We start from the raw sequence: 20709 nt of genomic DNA, 5'->3' as shown, positions 1-20709 counted from the left end.
AGCTTTTACTAGCAGGAATCAGACCAGGAAGGTTATTTCTTTGTAGACATAGAAAGAAAATGGAAGAATGACTCAGAATGTCAAGAAAGAAAGAAAGAAAGCCAGCCAGTCAGCCAGCCTGCCTGCCCGCCCAAATGGCAATACCAAAAGCCACAGAAAGTCATTTCTGGGGAGAAGGACTGGTCCCCAATCAAGGATTTGGTGATGTCTGCACAGCTAGAAATCCAAATTGCTATAGAATCTTTGTAGCTATGTGCCTCCTGTTTTACCCCTTTGATAATAGAAATGTATGTCCTAGCTATCTTATACCTTTGTCACCATTGTATGTTAGGTGTATGGGGAGGAAGTGGGTGACAAATAAACTTGTCTCTAACTTATAGACCTTCAGATTAAAAGGAATTATGCTAGAGAATATAGGCCTGAGGAACCACACCCCAGGACCTTCATTAGCATCTGGACTTGATTTAGAAAATATCTGAGTCCAGGCTGTTGTAACAAATTACCAAAGACTGGGTGGCTAATATAACAAATATTTATTTCTCACACCTCTGGATGCTAGGAAGTTGGGATATTTGATTCTGCTGAGAACCCACTTCATGGTTTGCAGATGGCCATCTTCTCTCTGTGTCATCACATGACAGAGAGCAGAAAAAGAGGACATAACCTCTCCATTCTCTTTTCTTGTAAGGGCACTACTCTCATAAATGATGGCTTCACCCTTTTGACCTAATTACCTCCCAAAGGCTCCCAACTCTCACATTGGGGTTAAGATTTCAACATATGAACTGTGAAGGTACATAAACATTCAGTCAATGGCAGATAATGAGTGGCAGATTTCAGGAAGATGCCACAATCTAATCAAATTTTGGGAGAAATGGGAAGGAGATAACTATATTTTGCGCTTAGTAGGAATATGGGAATGTAAATACTCTATGACAGGAGGCAGCCTCAAGTAGGTTATATATAGCCACAAATTATTCACTGGTTCTCCCAGTGAAATTGTGCTTCCTTCCCCTTGAATCTGGGCTATTTTGAGTGACTTCCTTGACCAAAGAACATAGTAGAAGTGGTATCTTAGGATTTCTTATAACCTTGAAGACTAGCTTCCACCTAGCCCTTATCAAACATTTTTTCTAGTAGATCCGATCTGGCATACATGGAAATTCAACAACTCTTGAGAACTTTCTGCTGGACAGGCAAGGGGTGGGATCTCCAGGTGACAGTTCTAGCTGAGCTTAGTCTTTCTATCACCCCCATCAAGGTGCCAGACATATGAATAACATCCAGAATTGTACACTAAAGGTAAAGAATCCTATCTCACTCTGATCTTTAAAAGATTAGGCAATGGCCTAAGGGAAGACACCATAAAACTTCACAAATATTATAAAGTTCATAAAATAATATACCCAATCTGTACATCCATAAAATGACACACACATCCCTTCATAACTCACACATTCTTTAAAGTCTGTGAAATGACTCACACCGTTTTCCATCAGGTCCACACATGATGGACCTGCTGTAGTTTTCTTCCTTACTTTCTGACCACCCTGCTGTGCACTGACCTCCAGCTACAGACTTGGAGTCTGTAGCTAGGTCAACACAAAAAAGATAATTTATTTTTACATACAAGGGGCAAGCATTCATCCATATCCATCACACCTTTCCAAACCATCAGGCTTTTCTTTCCCCCATATAAACTTCCGAAAATCTTTATCTAGACATAGTATTGACTTTAATCCTGGATCCATAAAGACTAGAAACATGTTAAAATCTTCTCATTCCCCTTCCTTAGAAGTTTAAATAAATTTCCACATGCTGAGAGTTGGATTTTTTTTAAACCACATCTCAAAAGAAAGTCAAAGACAATTTTGGACGTCAGAAATGTCTTATTTTTTATTTGAGATTTAATGTATATCCTCCTCTATATTTTTACTATTATATCTAAAGTAATGCAGTATTACTTCTATTCTTTGGATTTAGAACTTTCAAATATGTGTACATGGCTACAATAACCTTTCTTTAGTCATAGACTCCCTAACTATTTTTAGCTTTTGCAGTCTTGACATTTCTCACCCCAGCTCATTTTTTGGAAACAATTTTGTTTTGCTTTCATCTGCGATACAATGACAGTTGGAACCTAAAGCAGTATTCCAGGTGGGTCCCGAGTTCCTTGTCTTTTATAAAGTATATTTTTCCTCTAGCCAATCAATTTTATTATAAATTTAGGTTAGGAAAATTTTAGCAACTTCAGCTACAAAAAGAACAAATACAGTTATAAGTAGAGGAATTTTCATAGTGAACTGTGCAATTTCCTTTGATTTTTCTAGCTCCTTTTCACATCCTCAAACAAAAAGTTAATGACTGGATCTGAAATTCTCCCAGTTAAGTCAACAGACACTTAGCAACAATAAGATCAAATAAAAATAAAAGGCTTACAGCACTGACTCATTCTCATGAAAATTTATGTCCAATTAGAACTAAACCCAATCTTATTCTCTTTTGTTCTCTATTGATGAATTATATTGTCACTTTTCATTTCATTATGCTAACTTGAGTTTTCATATAAGTAAAATCTTTCCCTTGGTAAAATATTTAATTGCTGGATTTTTAGCTCTGTCTTGACAGTGGATGCTTCCTTCAGTATTTTGAACACATTATCCATTTTAACAACAGATGCATATTATGGTCTAGAACACTAACATCTTAACAAATTAACACTGAGAACCCAGAGACCCACACAGACTGCACAGAGGAACCTTCAGCCAACCCTCATAGTGCCTGGAATGGTCTGCATTTTATGTTTGGCATATGAACAGCTTTCTGCCCATGCGGCAATGATCATATCCATGCAGTTTGAATTTGGAATGTGTTCATGAGATCTTATGGCCAGAACTTTCCCAGACTCAAATCACAGTAAAACTACAGTCTATTCATCTAAAACTTTAAAAATTTTATTAAATAATTTGACAAATGAAGCGAATCAATGACAAATTATTCTCCATACTTACTAAAATATCCAGACAATTCAATCAAACCTTTCAAAGTCAATCAGCAATATTTATTAAGGGTGAGAAATTTAATGATGAAAAACATCATCTATGCTACCTAACAAAACCCTTATATCTCAACTACCAATAGGGTGAATCTCACTTTTTGGTAGACTTTTAAGTTCATGAAGATACAACTCCTTTGACCAACCTGTGTGTGCTATTGTTAAGGTAGACCTTCAGGTGCAATCTGTTTTATATCGTTTCCATGAAATAATATGAAATAATAAAAGCTGTTCAATATGTCTTTTGGGTCTAGGCCTGTCAGATATGGTAATCAATCATTTCATAAAAGTTGCTTTCCCTCTATGAGTTTCACTGTGCTCAGCTGTAGGATGAAGGGATTGAACCAGATGATATCAAAGGCTTCCTCCATTTTTAGGTTACATGTATGCATGGTGGGAAGGAGCATTATCAGGTCTAGATAGATGCTACTTTGATATGCACAGTAACAATACCTGAAGTTCTGATTGGATTTGGGGACAGGAGAGTTTAAAGGCCACAGCAAGGTCATTTGAGGGCCTGTCACATTTGCAGTCAAATTCTGTGGAGGCTGATAGCTGTTCTGGGAGACCAATCCTTTGCCACTCAAAGGAATGTAAAAACTGGCACCATGGTACCCCAACCTCCCACCCCCCCGCCACTTCATGGAGCACTGGGTGTGGTGAAAAAATAATGAATACTGTTTTTCTGAAAATAAATAAATTGGGGAAAAAAAAAAAAAACTGGCACCAGTTAGTGGTCTGTTCCTGAGAGCCTTGCTTGGCCTTGCACTCCTAGATCAAATAAATGCAAATGGTATCTGAACTAGTGGGGACACCTTACCTCTCCTTCAAATTATTCTCTCAAGAATTCTTCTCTCAAAAGAGGTTGAACATTTCCATGATCTTTCCAGATAAGAGTCCCTTCTTCCATGGTCGCTACTGTAACTTGAATGCATCTGTGATTATTCCCATATTAAGTATCTCCTCATATATTAAACCATGAGCTTCTTCAGGGTAAAGATTATGTCTTACTTATCTCTGTATCTAACACAAGAGCCTACCATATAGGGGACCCTGAAATAAAGGCAATAGGCAACATTTATAGAGTATACACTAAGTAGCAGACATTTTATAAATAACAGCTTTAACCCTTATGCCAAGCGCATGAAGTATAAACTGTCATTAACACCATTTTATAAAGAAACTGAGTACAAAGGTTAAGTATCTTGTCCATGGTTACGTTAAATGAGACAGTGACAGAGTAACTATATGAATCCAAAGAGTCTGGCCCCAGAGTCTGCAGTATTAACTACTATGTATTGGTTAATTACTATATGACATACATACATTAGCTTTTAATATGTTACTGTGATACATATTATCACTCAAATTATTCTTCCTCTCCTTCTGAGGCAAAGCATATTGTTTCTAGAGCAGGCTTCCAGATAACACATGGAGTGATATAAAGCAGAATTGTATTTTTAAAAATAGCAATAATTTCATTTGGGAGAGACTGACTGAAACATACAAGCAAGCAAACAAGCAAAACAAACAAACAAACAAACAAACAAAAAACAAAGCATGGGAATAGATTCTTTGGTGTTTACTACTGGGGGAAAATGACTATAAGGCACACGTGCAAGCATCATCTTCTTTAAGGGAATTCGTCATAGAATCAACAAGGATAAATACGATCCTGTGTAGATGCAAACTGGCCCCTAAAATGCCATCTTCCAATACTGCTACTCCCAAAGTATGGCCATTATTAGCTAGGCTGGGATGGCCAAGGGAGGGCATTGATGGCATGGGGATAGAAATTAGAGAAGCAACAAGCAACAGTCGGGATCCAAACTTGGGGCCAACACCTAGCACGCTCCAAAGCACAAGGTCTAAGTAGTGGTCACAAACTGAAGTCCTTTGAAGGGAATCAGGCAGCTAACAAGACTGAAGGAAATCTTGTTAGAAAAACATTTACAAATACTGGAATAAAAGAAATCTTTCATTTCTCTCTTTCCTCTATTAAAAAAAAATAACCACAAGAAAAATAGGGCATGGTATAAACTACGAAGAACTAAAAAGAGAGACTGATACACTGTTGTTCCAGGCAATGGTTGCCAAATCTGTTTTTCAGGGACGTCAGAAATCCAGACTTTCATGTGAAATCTTCCAATTTTTAAAATATTAGCAACTGATTCAGTTAAACACACACACACACACACACACACACACACACACACACACACGATGTAAATAAACTCAGGATGGGGCAAACGAAACATAGCTGCAGGTCAGACTGGGCCCACGGCCCACCAGTCTGCAACCTTGGAATACAGGCCCCACATCCCCAACATTTAGAAAACAGGAAACAATTACATGGGCAAACATGATTACTCGCGGTCAGAAATAAAAACAGAGAGTAGAATTCAGCAAGTTAGACAAAGTGAGGAGAAGCAAAGGATCCTGAGGTAAAAGAATAGGAGAGAGCCCAGAAACCAGGAAGTTCAGTGGGTTAAGACAATGGTCCCAGAAATCCAAACCACAGAGAGCAGCCTAAGCCAGGGGACATTGTGCCCAAGAGAGCCCTCACTTCTCACTGTAACTGAAGCTGGTAGTGGGTAATGGCCATCCTTGGAACCACAGCACACTCAAGGAAGTGAATGCAGGTGGTTGGAAGAGAAAGCCCTCTCTCTGCAGGTGTGCTCTGGTCCCTGCAGGAGCAAAGACAGTCCAGCTGGGATTCCAGGGGGATTCTAATGGGAGGGCCTCTGGAATTTCCACTCGAAATAGGAAGCACACCTCAGAGACAAGGAGGTTAAGCCCCCTCCTGTATTTCAGAGCCTTTCCTATCTGCCACGGCTCCTCAATTCTTCCACACACAAAGCACATTTTGCTATGACACCAATGAACCACTAGTCCCAAGCAACAACATTCAGGCTGATTCCTCAAATGTCAGTTTGCACAATCTGCCCTCTTCCTTGTAGACCACCCAGTCTTCTTATAATGATTCTACATTGTCTCATTTATTTTCTTCATGGCAGCAGAGATCCCAATTTCCTTAGCTAAATTTCATTCCTTCCCTTATGTAACTGCTGATTTATGTGTAATTCCCTGGCTCTCTATTAGTCAGCTCAGGTTGATTTTTTTCCCTCTCCAATCAGCTGAGAAATATAGTAGGACTGATAAACTCTTATTTTTCTACTCAGAGAAAAGTGAAGAGCAAAACAAAACAAAAACAGAAAGAAAAAATTAAGTATAAAGAGATTAGAAGGAAAAGAAAACAAGGCAGATGCTACACATAGGTAGCTCATAGTTCATAGTGTCCTTTTCACTGAGTGTTGTGAAAGAAATGGACAAGAAAACAGTCTTAATGAATTTACCCTATCATTTGGTGCAGCCCATATTATTGCATTATTGTAATGAAAAACACATCAGAATATGTCTAGACACATGACATACTCCTGGTAGAGAGTTCTCTGCACTTCAAAAAATTGTGGTTCAATTTCCTTCTGGGAAACACTCCAATGGCAACATTTCAGGTTCTTGAAAGGCTCTTCAGAATGACCGCCTAAGGGAAGGCCACCTCCAAAAGAAGACTTAAAGCACCAGGGCACTGTAAGGGCTGGCAGAGCTTTCCATGGGAAAATGGTCCGAACACCATGGCCCCCTGCAGAAACTCCATATACAGTAATCCACTGATAGGTTTTGCTATGAACAGAGTAGCTGTGACAGTCTAAATAAAACACTGAAAAGAACCTGTAAACAAAACAGCAGTAATGAAATACTTTGTTTTGGTGATTCTTTAATTTTAACTACATATGAATTAAACAAATCCAATTGGTATAACTTACACCAATGTGTTGATTTAAACCAAATTCTATAGGCACTGGAAGTTAGGAAAGGAAACCAATACCACATCCCCATGGTATGTTACCTAGTATAGGGTAAATGGTGCTATGCCTGTGTTTTCGCAGAAGAGTCATGAGAAGATTAAGTCCTCAACTGCAGTCGTCATGCTTAGATTGTTATTCTGGCGGTCCCGCTCCCAGACTTAAATCTCTAAATGCCTGAAGTTGGGCAAACCACATGATATCCTCTCATATTTCTAGAAAACAAAGATTATAAAACAAAGCAAAAAGGACCCTCATTCAATCCAACTCCTAGAATTCTCCGAGATTTTATCACATATGAGGCAGGATGATTTAAAAGGTGTGGGAATGTTCTCTCTCTATATTCAGTGTGTCAACAAATACTTCTTCAATGTATAACCAGTGCCCTAACTAGATCAATGGCCAGGTTGAACACGAGAGTCTTTAGAGAGCCAACAATCAACACTGGGACAGAGAAGTAACCCTGAGGAAATAATTAAGGAGCATGATAAAATGAAATATAATTAAATGCAGAATGTTGAGCGTTCAGATAATCTATAGGAGTTTGGTCAATGGGCTGGAGTAATAGAGGGTATCTTAGCAGAGTTAGAATTTTAGTTGAGTCTTGAACTCTGAGTAGACACAACAAAAGGCATACTGGAATCATTACAACTGGAAACATTACAACAGAGGCACACATTGGGGACCGTGTTTTGGAGGGAGGCCCAGGAGCAGCAATTATTGTGGATCTGGGGATGCTGAAGCTTGATTGGCACTTACTGGAAAGGGGAAGTCAGGTGACTCAAGCTAAGAGGACCAAATTCTGAAGTTTTAGAAGCAGACCTGGTGGAAATAGAATCTCTATCCATCAAATTTTGTCCTCATTGTAATAGCTAACCCAAAAGAAGTTTGCTCACCCTAAAAACTGGCCCATGTATTGCTCAAAGCACACAACAGTCCCATGCAGCAATCAGATCTTAAGACCAGAATGCAGGGTGCCTGGTTGGCTCAGTGGCTAAGTGTCCAACTCCTGATTTCAGCTCAGGTCATGATCTCACAGTCATGAGATCAGGCTCCGCCCTGATCGTGAAGCCTGCGTAAGATTTTCTTTCTTCCTCTCCTTCTGCCCTTCCTCCAACCCCTGGTTTGTGCTCTACACATACCCTCCCCCAAAAGACCAGCATGCAAGCCAAAGAAGACCTTTCCTGACACACCTCTACTTGTGCCACTACCTTTTCTAATGCTAGAGCTGCTTCAATTATGCCTTCTGTCTGGATCTGCCTCTCTAGCCTATTATCTCTGAATAATTGTGAATTACAAATTCCCTAGAATTCAAAATTTCCATCTCTTTGGTTAGACAAACCAGATAATTTCCCTTCAGGACTCACAGTAACTCTACTACCATTGCTGCCATCATCACAAATACCCCATTCTATGAATTAGCCTGCTTGTGTCCCCCGGTTTCTGTCCCTTAGCCTATCTCAATTCCATTTGGACAAAAAAAAAAGTTCTGTCAACAACAAATAGTTATAAGACAACTAGCACAGGAAAGATACTGTACTCAACACTGAAAACACAAAAACAAACAAGACACACCAGTTCTCAAAGAGTACAGTCCACTGGAAAATTGGATCTGCTTTCATTCTTTCATTTGACAAATATCTGTTATGGGTCCATTACAAGCCAAGCATAATACCAGGTCCTGAGAACACAAATATGAGTAAGATTTGGTATCTACTCTATAAGAACTTACAGTATCTTTGGAAGAGACAGACAGAAAGGCAAAAGAAAGCAACCAAGTAACAAAGCACTATATTTGCTGGGGCATGCTGGAATAGAAAAATAACCTATTGTATCTTGGAGGAGGGATTTGTTCAGAAATGTCTTTATGGAGGAGATGACACTTGAACTAAGATTAAATTTAAGAGTGTTTTTGAGAGACAGAACAGATAAAAGAAAACACTTAATCTAGAAATTATAGCATGGGGGAATATTGAAGCCCAAGTTATTCAAACTAGTCTTCTCAATGAAAACAATACTGGATAATGTACAAAAACATTTTCTTAACACCATTAAAAAGCTGAGAATAAAAGTATGGGATAATCAGGCTAAAATCTAAGTCAAGCAGGAGCTCAGAGGAGGAGCACAGCTCTGTAGTTGCTTTTGCTCCAGGACTTTGTCAGTTAGGGAAGTCTGAGTTTTCATTTGTAGACCTCTCAGGGTGAGAGAAAACAAAATGAAAGCCCAGGTCCTGTAAGGTGGAAAGACAAATTGAAGAGATTCCTACATTAAACTCTTTCTCCAAAGGACTACACCTGCAGGGAAAGGATGTGTCTCTTCCTGAACAGATTAGCAGGAATAGTCCCTGAGATGTTTAACCATACAATGGCCTTTGAGTGAATGTGTAGACCAAATCCATATCACTGAGAAAAGGTACCATGAAGCAAGGTCCAGCAGAAACTGTGGAATGCAGAAAAAGAGCTTCAAAGATTCAAGATATTGAATCTTTAGACATATATTATAAAATAGTTATTCCTAGTGTACTTAAAGAAATAAAGAAAAATGGGATAAAATTTAAAAGGAAAGGGAAAATATAAAAATGCACCTTTAACAAATTTGAAAAGAATCAGATCTTTGGAATTAAAAAATAAAATTGATTTTAAATGAATAATTTTTGCAACAATTGTAAAGACTAGAGCTGGTAAGAATCATCACTGAATGCTAAATCTAGGGAGACTTTTTAGAAGAAACAGGATATTTGGGTTTATTATTTTTGTCTATTTGTTTTTGCATGCCAGCTAACTTATTTACCTGATTTTATCTTCTGTATACACAGATTTTTTTTAATTGAGGTAAGAACACTTAACATGAGATTTAACCTCTTCAAAAATGTTTAAGTTTACAATTCAGTATCGTTAACCATAGGCATAATGTTGTACAGCAGATCTCTAGAAGTTATTTGTCTCAAATAACTGAAACTATAACAGCTGAATGGCAACTCCTCATTTCCCTCTCATAGGAGCAGGCTATTTGTAGGGCTTAAAATACTATCTCACAAACTGCTTATTAGTTGCAAGAGAAGTGAAAAAAAGGTAAGTAAACAGAAGAGAAATTGGATAAATTGACTGATCAAAATTAATATTGCCACCCACAGATGTCATCCCCTGAGAAAGACATGGTATCCTTGATTTAGTATTCTTGCCAATAATGCATAAGTTGGACCTAATCATGAGGAAACAGCAAACCACAAGTTAGGAATATTCTATTTTTAAAAGTTGAGTACAAGGGCTATGGTCTTCCAGGATGTACATATAATAATAATTAAAACAACAACAACAAACCCAAAGAAAAACTAAGGAAATGTTCCAGATTAAAAGAGGCTTATATAGTATCTAACTCTCCTATATGGGAGGGGGGGAAAATACTATAAAAGACATTATTGAGTCAACCAAAAAATTAAATTTGGCAGGAGATTAAACGCCCTGTACCAATGCTTTCTAATTGTTAAATTTATCCCATAAAAATTTTTGAAATTGGTAACTTTATTGTAATTACATGAAAATATCCATATTCTTCAGAACTAAATATTGAAGTACTCAGGGGTAAAGGGCCATGATGTATGTCATTTACCTACAAATGCTTCAGAAAAAATTATTTACATATATAATATATATGATATGGATGCACATATATAAAGTATATATATGTGTGTACATATGTATAAATTATCACATAAAGCTTGTATAATATATTAAAGTTATACATAGACAGGAAGAGAGAGCACAAATGATGAAGCAGATGGAGTACAATCTTGATAATAGGTATATCTGGGCAAAAAGTATGCAAGTGTTCTTTGTACTATTCTTATTTTTGCAACTTATCCATGAGTTCTAAATGTTTTGTTATTTCCAAATAAAAAGACTAAAATATAACCTCAATAAATGGATTCAACATCAATATAGACATAAATGAGGGGGAAATTATTACACTAGAAAATAGGGTAGAAGAAATTATTCAGAATGCAGCATAGTGGAAAAAGAAATATAGAAGAGAAATTGGGATATATTGACTAAAGAATGAGGGCTAACTTGTGTTTAATTGGAGTTCCAAAAGGAGAGGAGAAAAATAATGAGGCAGGAACGGGGCAACATTTGAAGTAATGACGAACATTTTTTTAGAACTGAAAAAAAGGACACCAAATCAAACTCATGAATTGCAATGAATCTTGCACAGGCAAATAAAATGAAATGCACATAAAGAAATTGCATTGTAAAACTGCATTACACCCCCCCCCAAAAAAAAGACAGCCAGAGAATAAAGAACAGATTACTTCCACAACAGAAATTTGACAGCTGACAAAAACAATAATGAAAGCCAAAAGACAGTGGAATTACAGTCTCAATGTGCTGCATAGAATTCTATACCTAGAATTCTATACCCAGCAAAAGTATCATTGTTATAATGATGTCTTCGGGAAAAGAAAGATATTTTTTTTCCTCTAGTAAACCCTAACTAAAAGAATTTCAAAGTGATATACTTCAAGGAAAGGGATTTCAGAGAGGAAGATCTGAGATGCAAGAAAGAATAACAAGCAAAAACAGTGTTAAATACATGAAAGGAAAGCATGAGCAAAGGCACAGAGGCAAGAAATAGTCTGGTATGTCCAGAGAATTGCCAGAAGCTCGGGTGTGGGTTGGTGGAACAGAGAGTTAATCCCTCAACTTTATAAAATAAAATCCCATTAGTAATAATTAAATTAATTATGTGCTCTAAATACACGTAAATCATAGTGAATATAATTATATATAATATAAAATATACACAAAAATTAAATTTAAAAAAGGATGGGATTAAAAATATATGAATACAATTTCTGACAGTTTTTCCCCCACATTCTAAGAGACTGTATTATAAAACTAGTGGTTGGCAAACGACCTGCAGGAAAAATCTCGCTGACCACCTGTTTCTGTAAATCTGGCCTGACCACACAGTGATTCTCATTTGTTTAAGTATTATCTATAACTGCTTTCATGCTACAGCAACAGTTATGTAGCTGTGGCAGAAACATATAGTGCATAAGTTTAAAATATTTGTTATTCGGTGCCTGACAGAAGTTTCCAACCCCTGAGCTTGAACATGAGTAGGCACAGGAAAATAAAGGGCTCAAAAGCTACCACTTAGTGGACATGAATATATCTGCAATGGGGCGTCGTTAAAGGATTTGCAGCAAGAGAAAGCTTACTCTGGTAGCCATGTGGTAAATGGAATAAAGAAGAGAGACGGAGAAAAGGGAGATAACTAGAATTTTTTTGTCATGCTGATGGAAGTGCTTTTCTTTGTCTATAAAGTGGGAGTGATACTTCACACAGAGTTCTCTGTGGGCCAAATGAAATAATGTGCAATAAAGTGTTTCTTTTTTTTTTTTTAAGATTTTATTTATTTATTTGACAGAGAGAGATCACAAGCAGGCAGAGAGGCAGGCAGAGAGAGAGGAGGAAGCAGGCTCCCCGCTGAGCAGAGAGCCCGAAGCGGGGCTGGATCTCAGGACCCTGGGATCATGACCTGAGCCGAAGGCAGAAGCTTAACCCACTGAGCCACCCAGGCGCTCCAGTAAAATGTTTCTTAAACTATAAAAGCATTACAACAAATTACGGTATGATTTCACTTGCAGTAGAATTTTCATTAAATGAATGTTTAGAAGGAGTTATACAGCTGACCTTGAACAACACAAGGGTTAGAAGTGCCAATGAGTGCCCCAACCCCACCCCACGCAGTTGAAAATCTATGTATAACTGATTTCCCAAAAACTTAACTAGTGTTGACTGAAAACCTCACCAAGAACATAAACAGTCAATTAACACATACTTTGTATGTTATATGTATTATATACTATATTCTTACACTAAAGTAAGCTAGGGAATAGAAAATGTTATTAAGAAAATCATAAGGAAGAGAAAAATACATTTACAGCACAGTGTTGTATTTACTGAAAACACTCCATGTGTAAGTGGACATGTGCAGTTTAAACCCATGTTATTCGAAAGCCAACTGTATCTTCTCTCTCAGTTTTGGTTGCATTCTTTCACACTAATACATCTTGCATAATTGCATCACATAGCTGTACTTAAATCATTTAGTATCAAATTTTAGGTGTGATTTAATTGTGTTAATTGATTTTAAACCCATGTAGTCACTCACTGGACAAAAATGCTTCCAGATGCTAATATTCAGTGTAACTTATTTGCCTGTTTAGGCACAAAATGTGGTCCCCAGTTGAAAAATGTATTGAATAGGCATTGATTTTTTATTATATGTAAAACCCATGTAAAAGACATAAGAAGGCCATAAAGAAATAATATGCAGAAAAAGATCTATAAGCACAAACTTGTATTTTTATAATTCTTGAACTTCCAAAACTTTAGGAGCTAACTAAAGCAATTCAAGTCTTCTTAAAACAAAAAACAAAACCCAAAGGACAACTTAAGGTATTTCTTGTGCTCGTTTCGGCAGCACATATACAAAAATTGGAACGATACAGAGAAGATTAGCCTGGCCCCTGCGCAAGGATGACACGCAAAATTCGTGAAGTGTTCCATATTTTTTTAAAAAAGAAAAAAAAAACTTAAAGTATTTCTCATTTCAATTTATGATACTTAAATATATAACCATATTAGTTGATCCTTTTTTAGAATTCGGGCCATGGTTTTAAGAAATCACCCATATACCCATATGTATCCACCAACCCCTTAGATAAAATGCTGAGAGCATTATTTGGTTGTGATCTACTCTAAAGAATCTGCGGCAACAATAGATCAGGCCTCATAATTTGTAAATGCCTCTGTCCCTCATGTGTGTACAAATGTGTGCTTATGAACACATCTGGAGATATCCTTTTAAAACACGCCAGCAAATTTGTGAAAGAAAAAATATATTATTATCATCCGTGAAGATAGAAGGTGGGAAACAGTACCACATGCACCCTAATAGAACTGCAGGCTGTTTTAATTTAAGTGAGTTTCAGCCTTCTTCGTTGAAAACAGAAGTAAATTATGTAAGGAACTAATTCATACTGGGAGAGACAACAAAGAATGCCAATAAAACTTATTTGTAAAAAAAAAAAAATTACTACAAAAATATTTCTACCACATTTCCAGTTTTGTTTTAAATAAAAGAATAGAGGCCCTTTTCCAGGAACATTTTAAAAGGATATAGCTTAAAGGAAACTTTTATTTCTTTTTTTATATATATGGCTGGGTCTCATTTATTATGCATTAATTGCAGACAAAACCTAGGTTCTCTGTACAAAAAAGGCTTGACAAAAGCAACATGGTGGTCTATGAAACAGAAGGTTACATGACCCCCGATTCTGACTGTATCCAACATATGCACTTTATTGTATGGTCCTCTGGTAACAAGATCGGATGCTTCTAGTGTACAAGGTACACTCTTCCAGAGGCTGTCCACCACTAATACTCCAAGAATTCACATGCAGTTATTTTATTTACATGGCCTTGGAACTTGGCTAATTCAGTGAGTCCAGTTTTTTTCCACATTTTGGCACTTGTCTTACCTGCCTAAAGAGACTACGATATATATCCTACCTGTGATCCATTCACTGTAATAATCCTTCTCTGATGGGCACAGCAAAGCAAATATGGTGGAGGAATATGTCTAATTTCCTTCTAGAGTTGTAGACATACCCCGAAGTGTTACTGTTTCCCTAACCTGTTTATGAGCTTATCTAAACTTTAAATAAATCTACTTATATTTTCAATCTGCACCACATCCTGGATAATGTATTCCACAAGATTCTATTCATTGTAGACCTCTTTCAAGCTTCTGAGAGTGCCTTGAGCTCTGGTACACCAGGATTCGATAAACAAGAAAATCATAGCTTTCACAGATTTACAGATTTTAATCATATCTCCTCTTTCAGCCTTCTTCCTTTATAGAGCCCTTCTCTTTTTATGCTTCACTCAGGAAAAAATATTTAATTAATGAATTCACCAATTTAAGCCAATTAATCAATATAGAAACCTATTCTTTTGTCCATATCAGCTAACTTTCTCTGGACCCTCACTTTAATCATGTCTTCACTGAGAGCGGCTGACCAGAAGTGCACACCATGTTCCTGGTGCAGTGACTAATGAGGTCCAAAGATTGTTTATTCTAAAACAATTTATAAGCAAGCCTGGAAATGATTAGGATAGTTGTGAAAGCACCGCATACACTGGAATCAAGGGCTTTGGGTGAAACAAGTGCCCGTCAGTGAAGATAGGGTATAGAGGTCAGAAGTAAGCTGCCCTCATCGGATTCACCTCTTAATCCCAGACTGCCTTCCCCACTGGACAAGCTAGCTACCACAACAGTCTTTCCAGGGGAAGGCCTCTTCAAAAAAGGCTCTGAAATAACAAGAGTTTCTATGCAAGGAGAATTGTGAAATAATTTTATAAGACAAGCTAAAGTACAGTGACCGTACACATGGTAAAGAAGAAAGAGACTAGGATATTTGTCTGTTTGTGTTCATATTAAGCCACATTCCAAAGTGATTACCCATGTACAAAACATCTAATAGATCTTCAAGGCCATAAATGCCCCAGAGAGCTAATTCGAAGGTTTCTTGGCAAGTATAGAATAAAAGCAACGATGTTTACATGGTATTGATAAAAATAAAAAATGTGCTACATTAATCCTACTGCAGAATACATCAGTGTCCTTACAAGACAACATGTGTCTATCAGATACTACTTTTCAAAGACCTGGACAATGCTAAACAATTATGTTATCAATTTCTGATTCCTGTTTTTATATAAACTCCATGTAGACAATTCCTTTTCAATTACTTTATAGGAAAGAGGGTAAATGGCTGGCTCACATGCAGCCATTATTCTATTTCTCTATCCGTTAAAGACTTCATAAATGGAAAAAAAAAACTCCTAAGGCAGAATGCAGCTTCAGAATGTTTTTTTAATTCAGTATTTTGGGTACTCATTACAAAATTATCATTACATTAACTAGTAATTAACTAGTTTTCAGCTTCCTTGGGTTATAAGCTAGTGCCAGAGATACATTCTGGTTGCTCAAGATAGAGAAATACCTGAATTATATTTACATATGTCTTTTTGACATTCAGTTTTTTAACTATTCAAAGAGGCCAGGGACCATTAAATGTACCACTCTTTTCATGTGTCACTAAAGAAGAAAAATGCCGCTAGTTATTTTAAGACTACAGCAATTGTAAAATACATCCTGATTCCAGAGATGTTAAAGGATGGGTGAAAATGTATCTCAAAATCTATGAAATAAAGTATTTTCATTCTCATATTTTTCTCAGATCCATCCCAAATTTACAGATCACTCTTCATCTAGGGTCCATGATCTGATTTCCACATATTCTCAGGCTGTCCAAAGGCCGCTTCAAATAAGTGATGTATTTTGGAGAATTCCATCACTGTCAATACTTCCCATGCTCGGTCAGAAATAGGGGGTGAGTGGGAATTTGTCTGAAGTAAGTCTTCTGGTTGTCTATAAACCAAAGAGAGTCGTAAGAGTAATCTATTCTGGAGATATTACTAAAACAAGAAATAAGTACAGGGCTCCTGGGCTCAGTTAGTTAAGTGTCTGACTCTTGATTTTGGTTCAGGACATGATCTCAGGGTCATGCGATCGAACCCTGCACTGGGCTCTGTGCTGGAGCGTGAAGCCTGCATGAGACTCTCTTCCATTCCCTCTGCCCCTTCCACCCCCCTTCCTGTCCCTCGCTCTAAAAAGAAAGAAAGGAAGGGAGGGAGGGAAAGAGGGAAGGAGAGTAGGAGGGGTAAAAAGGAAAAGAGGGTTATTTCTGTTTTGTTTTGTTTTGGTTTTTTTTGGGGGGGTGGAAGAGAAGGAATCTTAAGCAGGCTGCATGCCCAATGCGAAACCGACACCAGGTTTGATCTCGTGACCCTGAGAACATGACCTGAGCTGAAATCAAGAATCGGACACTTAACTGACTGAGCCACCCAGCCTCCCCCTCCAACAGACACACAAGAAGGTTGTTTCTTATGATTCAGTACTGTTTTCTAGAGTCAAAAACAATGTATTCTGTATTTCATAGCCTATAACTTACAACCATTATTGAATGAAATTGGACAGCTCTCCACTAATGGAATCAGAAATCAGAAATCAGATCCTCAATTATTATGCTAGCTATTCTTCATTTGCCCCTCTAGATCCACTCTTCTCCACATTTTCCCTTGCTTTCTTCCCAGGAGGCTGATTTCTTTCTTTCTTTCTTTCTTTTTTTTTTTTAAGAATTTATTTATTTATTTGACAGAGAGAGATCGTAAGTAGGCAGAGAGGCAGGCAGAGAGGCAGGCAGAGAGAGAGAGAGGAGGAAGCTGGCTCCCCGCCGAGCAAAGAGCTCGATATGGGGCTCGATCCCAGGACCCTGAGATCATGACCTGAGCCGAAGGCAGAGGCTTCACCCACTGGGCCACCCAGGCACCCCAGGAGGCTGATTTCTAAGGACTGAATCAACTGCACTCCCTATTGCCTTCTGACTGCCAGTTGGGTTCAACCAATGCAAAGTGTCCAAAAGAATTAAGGGAAGAGGAGAGAGAGGGTTGAGTATTCATTTGCCCAGCTCTTTCCTCTCCAGGCATGGCTTCTAATTGTTTTCTGCTAGTTACGGCCACGGCTCCTGAAAGGCAGCCTTCTCTTCCTGCTTCAACTACTCCCACGATGATAATGGCTTCCTATTGTTGCCTGGTCCTGGATAAGCACTCTTTTCATGCTCATGAAAAAATATGTCCAATTTTGCCAGTAGTTCTTCCATCAGTCTCTCTTCAAATGTGCCCTGTCCAGCTGGGACCAGACTGAACGTCGGATGTACTGTATTACCTAATGCTCAGCATGGAACTTTCCTTCGGTCTAAAGGTCAGAACACTTCTTCCTCAGATACTTACTGGTAAGTTCAGTGTTACAGAGTTAAAAGAAATTTAACTATTCTGCTAACGGTTCAAATCCTGCCCGAAACATCAGACAGTCAAGAGGATCATATATGCCACTCTTTAAGAGCCCAAGCAGTATCCCTATTTTCGGCCAGATCGATCACCAGGAAGCTACGTACCACAACCGTGTCTCCCTGTCTTCACCCTGCACAGTTGCTTCCCCATAAAGGGCTGCAGCTCTCCCCTTACCCTGCGTTAGCTTCTCTGCCTCTGAGCTCTCTCGGCACCATGAACTTGTCTATCTGATTTTCCATAGCATAGCTGCTTTCTCTACTTCCCCTTCTGCCCCACTAGAGCAGAAGCTCTATGAGGGCACAAACTGTCTTACACACATCAGTATTTATAACACTTAAAACTGTGCCACAAGGCATTCCGTATTTGTTTTTAAAAAGTGAATGAACTAAACATCATGCCCTTGAAGCTGGTAGGCAAGGAAGCACTTACATATGCGTTATAAATAAACGGCTAACAAAAACTGTGTCACTCATTCCTTCATTCACTGTTTCATTCACTTGCCATTCTACAAAATGTGTTTAGGGCCTGCTACTGGGCAGCGTGACACTAGGTCCGAGAAACACAAAGTTGTGTGACCATCGTCCCCGCCTGAAAGCAGCGTTGTTAATTATACGGACTCCAGGCAGGACACATTTTGAGCACAGATAAGGTTTTCTCTGCAAATTCTTTTTAAACTAACTTTTTTTTCCCCCATTTTTGTTTTGTTGTTTTGTGTTTGCATCTCAATAGGACTATTTGAAACTTTGTGCAATGTTTTATATCAAAGGGTATAACTTCCTGCCACTAGCATGTATTGATTTTTAACATTTCTCCTCTTCTCTGAATAATTCCCCTTTCTTTCTCTCGTTTACACTTTATAAATGGTTCTTAGTTATATTTTTCCTCTGCCCTAGTTTTTATTGTAAGCTGTTTCAATGCTTCTTGAAAGAAGTTGAAACAAATTACAACAGAAAAAGACTGATTTATTTTTTCCCCACTTAAATTTTATCTACCTTTAGAGATTTTTTTGATCCAGCTAATTTTTCACTTAAATTAAGTTTAAAAGGCCACAGTTGTATTAGTACAGTATTAATAACAGAAAATCCCATTAATGATTAAGACGTAATTGATACATACCAAATTGTTCACAATGTATCAAGCAGTGGAGAGGGCAGAAGGCCACCACGGGGGACTTTAGCTTTCTATGATATATAATTTTCAAAATTTTATAAGCTTTTTACTTGTAGATGCAAGGGGAAAAAGACATATTTAAAATAAACAAAATAAAGAGAAGACAGCCTAGATTATCTTTGTTTTCCCACATCCACATGGTGGTCAAGTGAACATGCAGATTTAAGATATATAGGGTGGTAATTTGATTATTGAGTCATATGTGACCCAGCTGAGTGAATGTAATAACAGACAGATGATGGTTTATGTCGTTGATAGGAACTGATTTCCCTCGTTCCATATTTTAGCAGCCAATCATTTCCAGAATTGGCTTAGACCCTGAACATATCCTCAGCAGGGATGCAGTTTTGAGCCTGGGACATTCTCTAACAGCTGGAAGACATTCAGTGACTCCAAATGATGAGGGCCAGAGGGAGCATGTGAGGATGGGCACCTGTCCTAGAGCTTCCCTGAGCGAGCAAACACCTTGCTCTGGCAATGAACTCTCCCCTGGGCTCTCTTAGGTATTAAGTTTTAGAAGCAAATCTGAAGAATGACAGTTCATTTGAAATAGCCTTCATACCTAGAGGCCGCAATGTAAGACTTTTAGAAGTTTAATATGAGTATATATTAGAGGATGGGAGGAAGGAAGAATGAAGCAGTAATAGCCTTATTTTCAAATTCACAGGCTATTCTTTTCAGATTAATTCTAAAGATTAATAAACCAAAGTCTCTCTATTGCAGAGCAACATAAAGTCTTCATAAAATATAAAATTAAATGTGAAGTGTGTGGATAATGAAATATTGGGGTTTTCCATGTTTGAATTTGCATAGCATAAAATATTTGATCTGTTTAACATTAAACCCCAAAGATCTAATCAAATAGGTATCTAAGTGACTCAGACATTGTAAATAATTTCAGCATTGTAGCATTGTCTTTGCCAGCAGATACAGTCAGTTCTTTCACCAACTAAGATATCATTTAGTCTATAACTTAAACAAGCATTGATAAAGTTTTTCACAAAAGATGCTATCAGCAAAACAAACAGAGGACTTTGTATTACTTCAAAGCTTATTTATAATGTGTTTAGAAAAAATTCAATGGAAACAGGAAAATAATGTCTTGATTTTCTAAACTTTGCAACATCTGCTTTTACTTACTTTTCAGCATTGTAAATGTCTCTGGATTTCAAGTGAATTACTTTGCTTTCCCTTTGTCTATTCCTTTACTTAACTATCTTCACACTAACTTATACACCCAGGCACAATCTGTGAACCCATGAAAATCTCTATGGCATGAATAACAAAAGAATTCTAGAACATGTGACACAATACATGGAAATATGCCTCAAAAGAAAGGCCATAGAAGAAGAAGATTCCTCTGTAAAAACACTCAGAATCCTCCGTCATTTTTTTCTCATCCCATCTTATGCTGGTTATTTATGTGTTATTCACAATCTTTGCTGGATAGCATTAAAACTATCTCCCAAAGGAAAAGAAAGGACTTTTACACGCATGCGTGTATGTGAGTACATTTGTCTGTTTTGTTCAAATCCGAATGAGAGTTTTAATGTTATGTTGGGTAAATCCCAGGTTCTGACCCAAAAACCCCACAAAAAACAAAATCAGAAAACCAAAAAACAACCAAACAACC

General features: G+C 37.6%; 1 protein-coding gene and 1 non-coding gene across 3 annotated transcripts in view; one reads left to right on the top strand and one right to left on the bottom strand.

The window, feature by feature from the left end:
* The window catches only part of SLC25A21 (solute carrier family 25 member 21), a 507009-nt gene that overhangs the window by 400880 nt on the left and 85420 nt on the right, over positions 1-20709 (bottom strand). The window lies entirely within an intron of this gene.
* Positions 13395-13502, top strand: LOC122894866. The gene has a single exon (XR_006381873.1). It is a non-coding gene; the product is annotated as a U6 spliceosomal RNA (small nuclear RNA).

Source organism: Neovison vison, chromosome 13, assembly GCF_020171115.1.
Source record: "Neovison vison isolate M4711 chromosome 13, ASM_NN_V1, whole genome shotgun sequence".
NCBI lineage: Eukaryota > Metazoa > Chordata > Mammalia > Carnivora > Mustelidae > Neogale > Neogale vison.
Note: the sequence above shows the minus strand (reverse complement) of the source record. Positions and strands in the feature narration are given on the sequence as shown.